At 40.5% G+C, this 6582-nt stretch overlaps 1 pseudogene across 1 annotated transcript; it reads right to left on the bottom strand.

Annotated features, from left to right (window-relative positions):
- Positions 1–2768: 2768 nt before the first annotated feature.
- Positions 2769–3032, bottom strand: LOC308248570 (non-histone chromosomal protein HMG-17-like; annotated as a pseudogene). Its single transcript has one exon. The product of its transcript is annotated as a non-histone chromosomal protein HMG-17-like (transcript).
- Between the last annotated feature and the right edge of the window lie 3550 nt (positions 3033–6582).

Here is a 6582-nt window from a genome sequence, read left to right as displayed (position 1 = left end):
GACTCATAGATATAGGGAACATTTGGATGGTGAGTTGGTTGAAAAAGAGGAAGGGATTAAGAAATACAGATTGGCAGACAGAAAATAGTCATGGGGATGTAAAGTATAGCCTATGGACTACAGTCAATAATCTATACTAATAAAAGAGAAACATGCAAATTAACCACTCCCCTACACCAAGCCACACCCACCAGCCAATCAGGAGCGAGTATGCAAATTAACCCAACCAAGATGGCGGCTGGCCACAGAGCTGGAGCAAGCAGGAGGCTTGGGTTGCCCCTGGTGATGGAGGAAGCCAAGCTTCCCACCTGCCCTGGCCTGCCCTGGCCTTAGCTCAAGGCTACAAAGTTTCAATTATAGAAGATACATAAATCCCAACAAAAATGGTGACAGCCACGAAGCTGGAGCCAGCCAGAGGCTTGGGTTGCCCCTGGCAATGGAGGAAGCCAAGCTTCCCCCGCATCCCTGGCCTGCCCTGGCCTCCGCTCAAGGCTACAAAGTTTCAATTATAGAAGATAAATAAATCCCAGATACCAAGGCCTCTGCTTGGGTCGCCGGGGGGGCGTGGCCGGCCTGCAAACCACCACAGGCCCCTCGCCCAGGCCACCCCACGTCCCAAGGGAATCCCCACCCTGATCCAGGACACCCTTCAGGGCAAACCAGCTGGCCCCCATCCGAGCACCAGGCCTCTATCCTATCTAATAAAGGAGTAATATGCAAATTGCCATCACTCCAAGACATAAGATGGCCACCACACGATGGCCAGCAGGGGAGGGCAGTTGGGAGGGACCAGGCTTGCAGGGGAGGGAAGTTAGGGGTGACCAGGCCGGCAGAGGAGGGAAGTTGGGGGTGCCAGGCCTACAGGGGAGGGCAGTTAGGGGTGACCAGGCCTGCAGGGGAGGGCAGTTAGGGGCAATCAGGCTGGCAGGGGAGCAGTTAGGCATCAATCAGGCTAGCAGGGGTGTGGCTAGGGGGTGATCAGGCTGGCATGCAGAAGTAGTTAGGGGCAATCAGGAAGGCAGGCAGGTGAGCAGTTGGGAGCCAGCAGTCCTGGATTGTGAGAAGGATTCTATAACCTACCAGGATCAGGCCTAAACGGGCAGTCGGAGATCCCTCGAGGGGTCCCAGATTGGAGAGGATGCAGGCTGGGCTGAGGGACACCCCCCCCTCGTGCACGAATTTCGTGCACCAGGCCTCTAGTATTGTAATAACTGTATGGTGCACAGGTACTAGATTTATTGTGCTGATCACTTTATAAGTTATATAAATATCTAATCACTGGGCTCTATAACTGAAACTAATATAATACTGTATATCAACGGTAATTGAAAAATAAAATTCATTTAAAAGGCTTAACAATATGTAGTCTCTTACATCTAGATATGGCTTCTTATGTTTATCATAATGTGTTCAGGGTTCATCTATGTTGTACCATGCATCAGTACTTCATTCCTTTTTATGGGTGAAAAATATTTCATTACATGGATATCACCACATTTATTTATCCATTCATCAGTTGATGGACATTTGAGTTGTTTTAGTTTTTTGACTATTATGAATAATACTGCTATAAATATTCATATATAGTTTTTGTGTGGACATATATTTCAGTTCTGTTGGGAATATACCTAAGAGAGGAATTGTTGGTTCATATGGTAACTCTATGTTTAACTTTTTTGAGGAGTTGCCAAATTGTTTTATTAAGTGGCTACATCATTTTGTATTCATATCAGGTATGTAGGAGGCTGCCAATTTCTTCATGTTTGCCAATACTTGTTATTTTACTTCTTTTTTTTTTTTTTTAAGGATAGCCATTCTATTTGGTGTGAAGTGCCACCTAATTGTGGTTTTAAATTGCATTAATCTGATAACTAATTTTACAGAGTTTCTTTTTATATGCCTATTGCTCAGTTATACATCTTCTTTAAAGAAATGTCTGTTTTGATCCTTGCCCATTTTTAAATTGAATATTTGTATTTTTATTATTGAGTTGTAGGTGTTCTTTATATTCCAGATACAAATCTTTTATTATATATATGATTTGCAAATTTTTCTTTCATTCTGTAGGTTGTCTTTTTTTGAGGTGTGCTTTTGAGCATAAACATTTTTAATATTCATGAAGTTCACATCTATTTTTCTTTGGTTGCTTGTACTTTTTAATTTTTTCCTAGTGTTTGGTTTGTTTTTAATAATCATCCAGACAGATCACAACATGCTGGTGAGTGGAAAAATAAAGTTAGCAGTGCAAAACTGAGTTTCAATTATGAGGCACCAGACAAAGTCAATCAAGCATTTATAAGGTGGGGGAAAATGATCTTGATTCAGTCTAATTTGTGGAAAGAGGTATTATATCTAAGATACTGTTGCCTGATCGAAGGTCACAAAGATTTACTCCTATGTTGTCTTCTAACAGTTTTATAATTTTAGTTCTTAAATTTAGGTCTGTGATCTTATTGAATTACTTTTTGTATACAGTTGAGGTAAGGACATTTTTCTAATAATTAAAAAAATTATTTGGATATGGTTTTAAAAAATTATCTATATATATAAAAGCCTAAGTACCGAACAACTGAACGATTGGTTGACCGGTTGCTATGATGCGCACTGACCACCAGGGGACAGACGCTCAATGCACAGGATCGGGCTCCCTCCTGTCTGGATCGGGCCTGTGGGTATTGGGCTGAAACTGGCTCTCTGACATCCCCCAAGGAGTCCCGGATTGTGAGAGGGTGCAGGCCAGGCCGAGGGACCCCACAGGGGCACACACTTCATTTAGCACCTGCAGCACCTGCAGCTTTCTGCGCATGGTCTGTGTTGGCATCTTTGTTTTCTGCAGGGTTATTCCCATCCTTGCCAGCATCAGCTTTCCCCTTTTCCCTCTGGGTACCTTCTCTCTCTCCTTTGCAGGGCCTTTTTAGGCTTGGGCTCTGGCTTTGGAGGAGCAGGTTTAGCTGATAACCTGGCAGCTCTTCTCTGTGGTTCACCGTGGCTTTATCTCCTTTAGCATCCCCTTTAGCACTTCTCCTGGGCATGATGGCCATGGTGCGGGATGTCAGGGCTGGATGCAGGGATGCAGCAGCGCCTCGGCTTTGGTCAGCTCCAGGGTCCTTTTCCTCTCTCATTCCCCAATTTTTCCTTTTATATACTTTTTGGTCATCCTTAGGCCTAACTGATGATACCTCCTCTGGCAGCTGGTGCATTAAACAGTTGCCACATTAACAGACATTAAATATTGCTAATTATCTTCAACAAATGCCCTGGGATGGGTCAATTTGCACAGAGTGCTCTCTGCCTCAGGTCAAATAAAGACAGAACTTGAGGACGTTGGTTTTCAGGGAGCTGCTTCACAGGTCAAATCATGATATTCTCTGGGGCGAGGGCTTTGGGGGATTCCAAACTCATCCTGACTTCTTTGGTGATTGCTAGGCTCAAGGGTTTCACAGCTGCCTCTCTTGTGAAGCTGGTTTTTAAGGACACTGCAAGGCTGGGAAGAAGAGATGGGATTAGGGCAAATTAAAATGCCAAAAAATTTGTTGTTCTTACCAAATTTCAGCTGCTTTTCTTGCTTACTGGATTGTTGCAAGGCCTTAGTTAATTTCAGAGTTCTGAAAAGTTGATTTTGATCATTTTTGCCAGTGTTCATTCTTACTGCTTTTACAGAAGGCGCATTTTCAGAGGCCCTAAGGGCCATTCTCCTAGTGCTCCGATGTATTGAATGTTGATTTCTTTTCTAATTTGGTGTTTTGTTGTGCTGCTTGGGCCCGGCCAAGGGTGAACCTGAGTGGGGCAGGTGAAGGAGTTAGAAAAGACAGACAAGAGAAGAAAGCTGGGTCTGGTTGGGACGCTGCCCTCTCTGATGGAGAGAGACAGTGCCACAGCCTGTAAGCTGTCTATTTTATAGCCAGACTCCACGAGGCAAAGTAAGGGCGTGGTTACAACATTCTCATGGATTTCGAATCTACTCAATTACATGCACCTGCACTCTTTCAAGCCCACATCACTCAGGCACGTGGGGCCACGTGTTCGGACCATAGATTCAAGCTTACAAACTATAGCCTCTGGCTATAACTGTGCTGGGAGGGCTCTGCCCTCCAAGCTGGGACTTGCACGTGACTTTGCCATGAGAGGACTGTGCCCTCTCATTAGTCCGAAGCTTGAACCTGTCCAAACACTGTAGCCACTCTCCACATTTTGTTACACTCTTAATTTTAAAAATAGTTTAAAATAAGGATAATACAGAGATGGCCACAAATAAACATAAGAGGCAGCAATATACAGTAGTCTTCCTTATTCATGGTTTGTTACCTGTAATCAAAGGCAGTTTCAAAATATTAAATGAAAATCACAGAAATAAACAATTCATAGGTTTTAAATGCTGTGCCATTCTGAGTAGCATAATGAAATCGCATGCTGACCCACTCTGTCCTCCTGGGACTTGAATCCTCCCTTTGTCCAGCATACCCACACTGTACACTGCCTGTGCAGTTAGTCATGTAGTAGCTGTCTTGGTTATCACATTGACTGTCACAGTATTGCAGTGCTTATGTTCAAGTAATCCTTAGTTTACGTCATAATGCCCCCAAAGCATAAGAGTCGTGAAGGTGGCAATTTTGATGTGCCAGAGAGAAGCCATAAAGTGCTTTCTTTACAAGAAAAAGTGAAAGTTCTTGACTTAATAAGGAGAGGGAAAAATCATATGCTGAGATTGCTAAAATCTATGGTAAGAACAAATATTCTACCCATGATAGTGACTAATTTATAAATTCAACTTTATCATAGGTGTGTATGTATTAGAGAAAAGAGTATTTATAAGGTTTAGTACTATCCACGGTTTCAGGCATCCACTGGGGGTGGGGAGCGGGGAGTCTGTGAACAGATCCCCTCTGGTTAATGGGGACTATTGGACCTAACTCTCATAACCTTTATAGCATTGTTGTACTCTTTTGGAAGCTGTCAATAACACAAAATTGTCATGGTTTGATTATTTGGGTGTTTCTGTCCTAAGGAGTTTCTATCTTAAAAAGCACTTGAAGTAATTAATGGCCTAAGACCTAGGCCCTAGGTTCATGGCTGAGAGCTCAAGCTTTGTTTTCTGAAAAACATGCACTGAATCTTTGTATTCTTATAAATGTATGATGTTATACATATTGTTAATGTCTCTGACTTTCAATATTCTCATTTATAAAAATAGAAACCGTAACATATACGGTTTATATAATATGTAATAAATTGAAGATTGAATGACACAATGTATGTAAAGTTTGTTCCTTGATATTATTTAAAGTTGAAGCTGGTGGTTTAGATAAAATTTCAGTTGGGGAAATTAGCAGGTGGGACAGTTTATTCATTATTAAAAATCTAACATCCTCCCACCCCTTTCATTTGGTTACTTTGAAATTTTCCACACTAATTTTTCTGCTGCGTTTTTTTTTTTTTTTGGTATCATTTATTTATATATTTCAGTTCCAAAAAACAGTAGTGAGAGACTTTGCCCTGATCTGTCAATGATCTGCTTCCTCCCTAGTGCCAGGAAGCCTAGCAGAGGTTACTTTTTATCCAGACTCAGCAGTCTGCTGAGCAGTAATAGGCTTAACACTTCATGTAATGTAATAACTTTAAGTATACAACTATATGCCAATAAGAAGCTCAAAAGCTTCACAGAATTGTATCTATCTTTACTAGTTAAGTACATATAACCAGTTCTAGGTAGCAGTGGCATCCAAATGTCAAAATATGACTTGCCTTTGTATTTTCTACTATCAGAGTATGCCATTATTCAGTAGTAGGCACTAAATTTATCTAATAGATAAAATGAAAAGAATATCGCTTTTATAAATAGTACTTACACAAATAATGAATAATAAAAAGTAAATTAAATAGTACACAAATAAAGATTTAAATTAAGCAAATGTACATACAGACATTTTAGATAGCTTTCACACTCAAAGAGAATAAAAGCATCCTCCAAAATCTTGCCTTTGGGACTCACAACAAGTAATTGTCCAAGTATTTTGTTTAGCTATATATACAATCCTGATTACTTGGTAAGCAAATATTCATAAAATTATAATTTTTGTTACTAATCCTTAACTTTGAGTTGGCATCTATGAAGTTTATTGGAAGAATATAGAGAGTATATCAATTGCTTTAGAAAGTGTATGAATTTTATCAGTCAAATGTGATAGTTATTTTCCAAGAATTAGGGCATCTCCTTATCTAGTCCTGTGCTTCTTGTTGGGTTTTGGTGATGATCATGTATGTTATTCACATCTGTGATTTGCTCACTCAGTCCAGTCACTATTTTCAGAGATTACCTTTGTGTTCTTCCCTATCTCCTACCTCCGTTCAGTAAGAGATTTAATAAAACAGTTATTTTGTAGCGTATTTCACATTTGATTTGAAATTTTAAAATGTTACTCTTTTTTTTTCAAGACAGAGATGTAGAGTGAGAGCCCAGAGTATGCATAGAAAAAAATGTAATTGAAATACCAGTACCAAACTCAAATATCTTAGGCCAGACGGTTCCTAGTCGTTTATATCATTTGGTTGTTCTCTTATATATATGGGTAAATGGGCCTAGAA

This window comes from Plecotus auritus, assembly GCF_963455305.1.
Source record: "Plecotus auritus genome assembly, chromosome: 5".
NCBI lineage: Eukaryota > Metazoa > Chordata > Mammalia > Chiroptera > Vespertilionidae > Plecotus > Plecotus auritus.
This window is presented reverse-complemented; position numbering and strand designations above follow the sequence as displayed.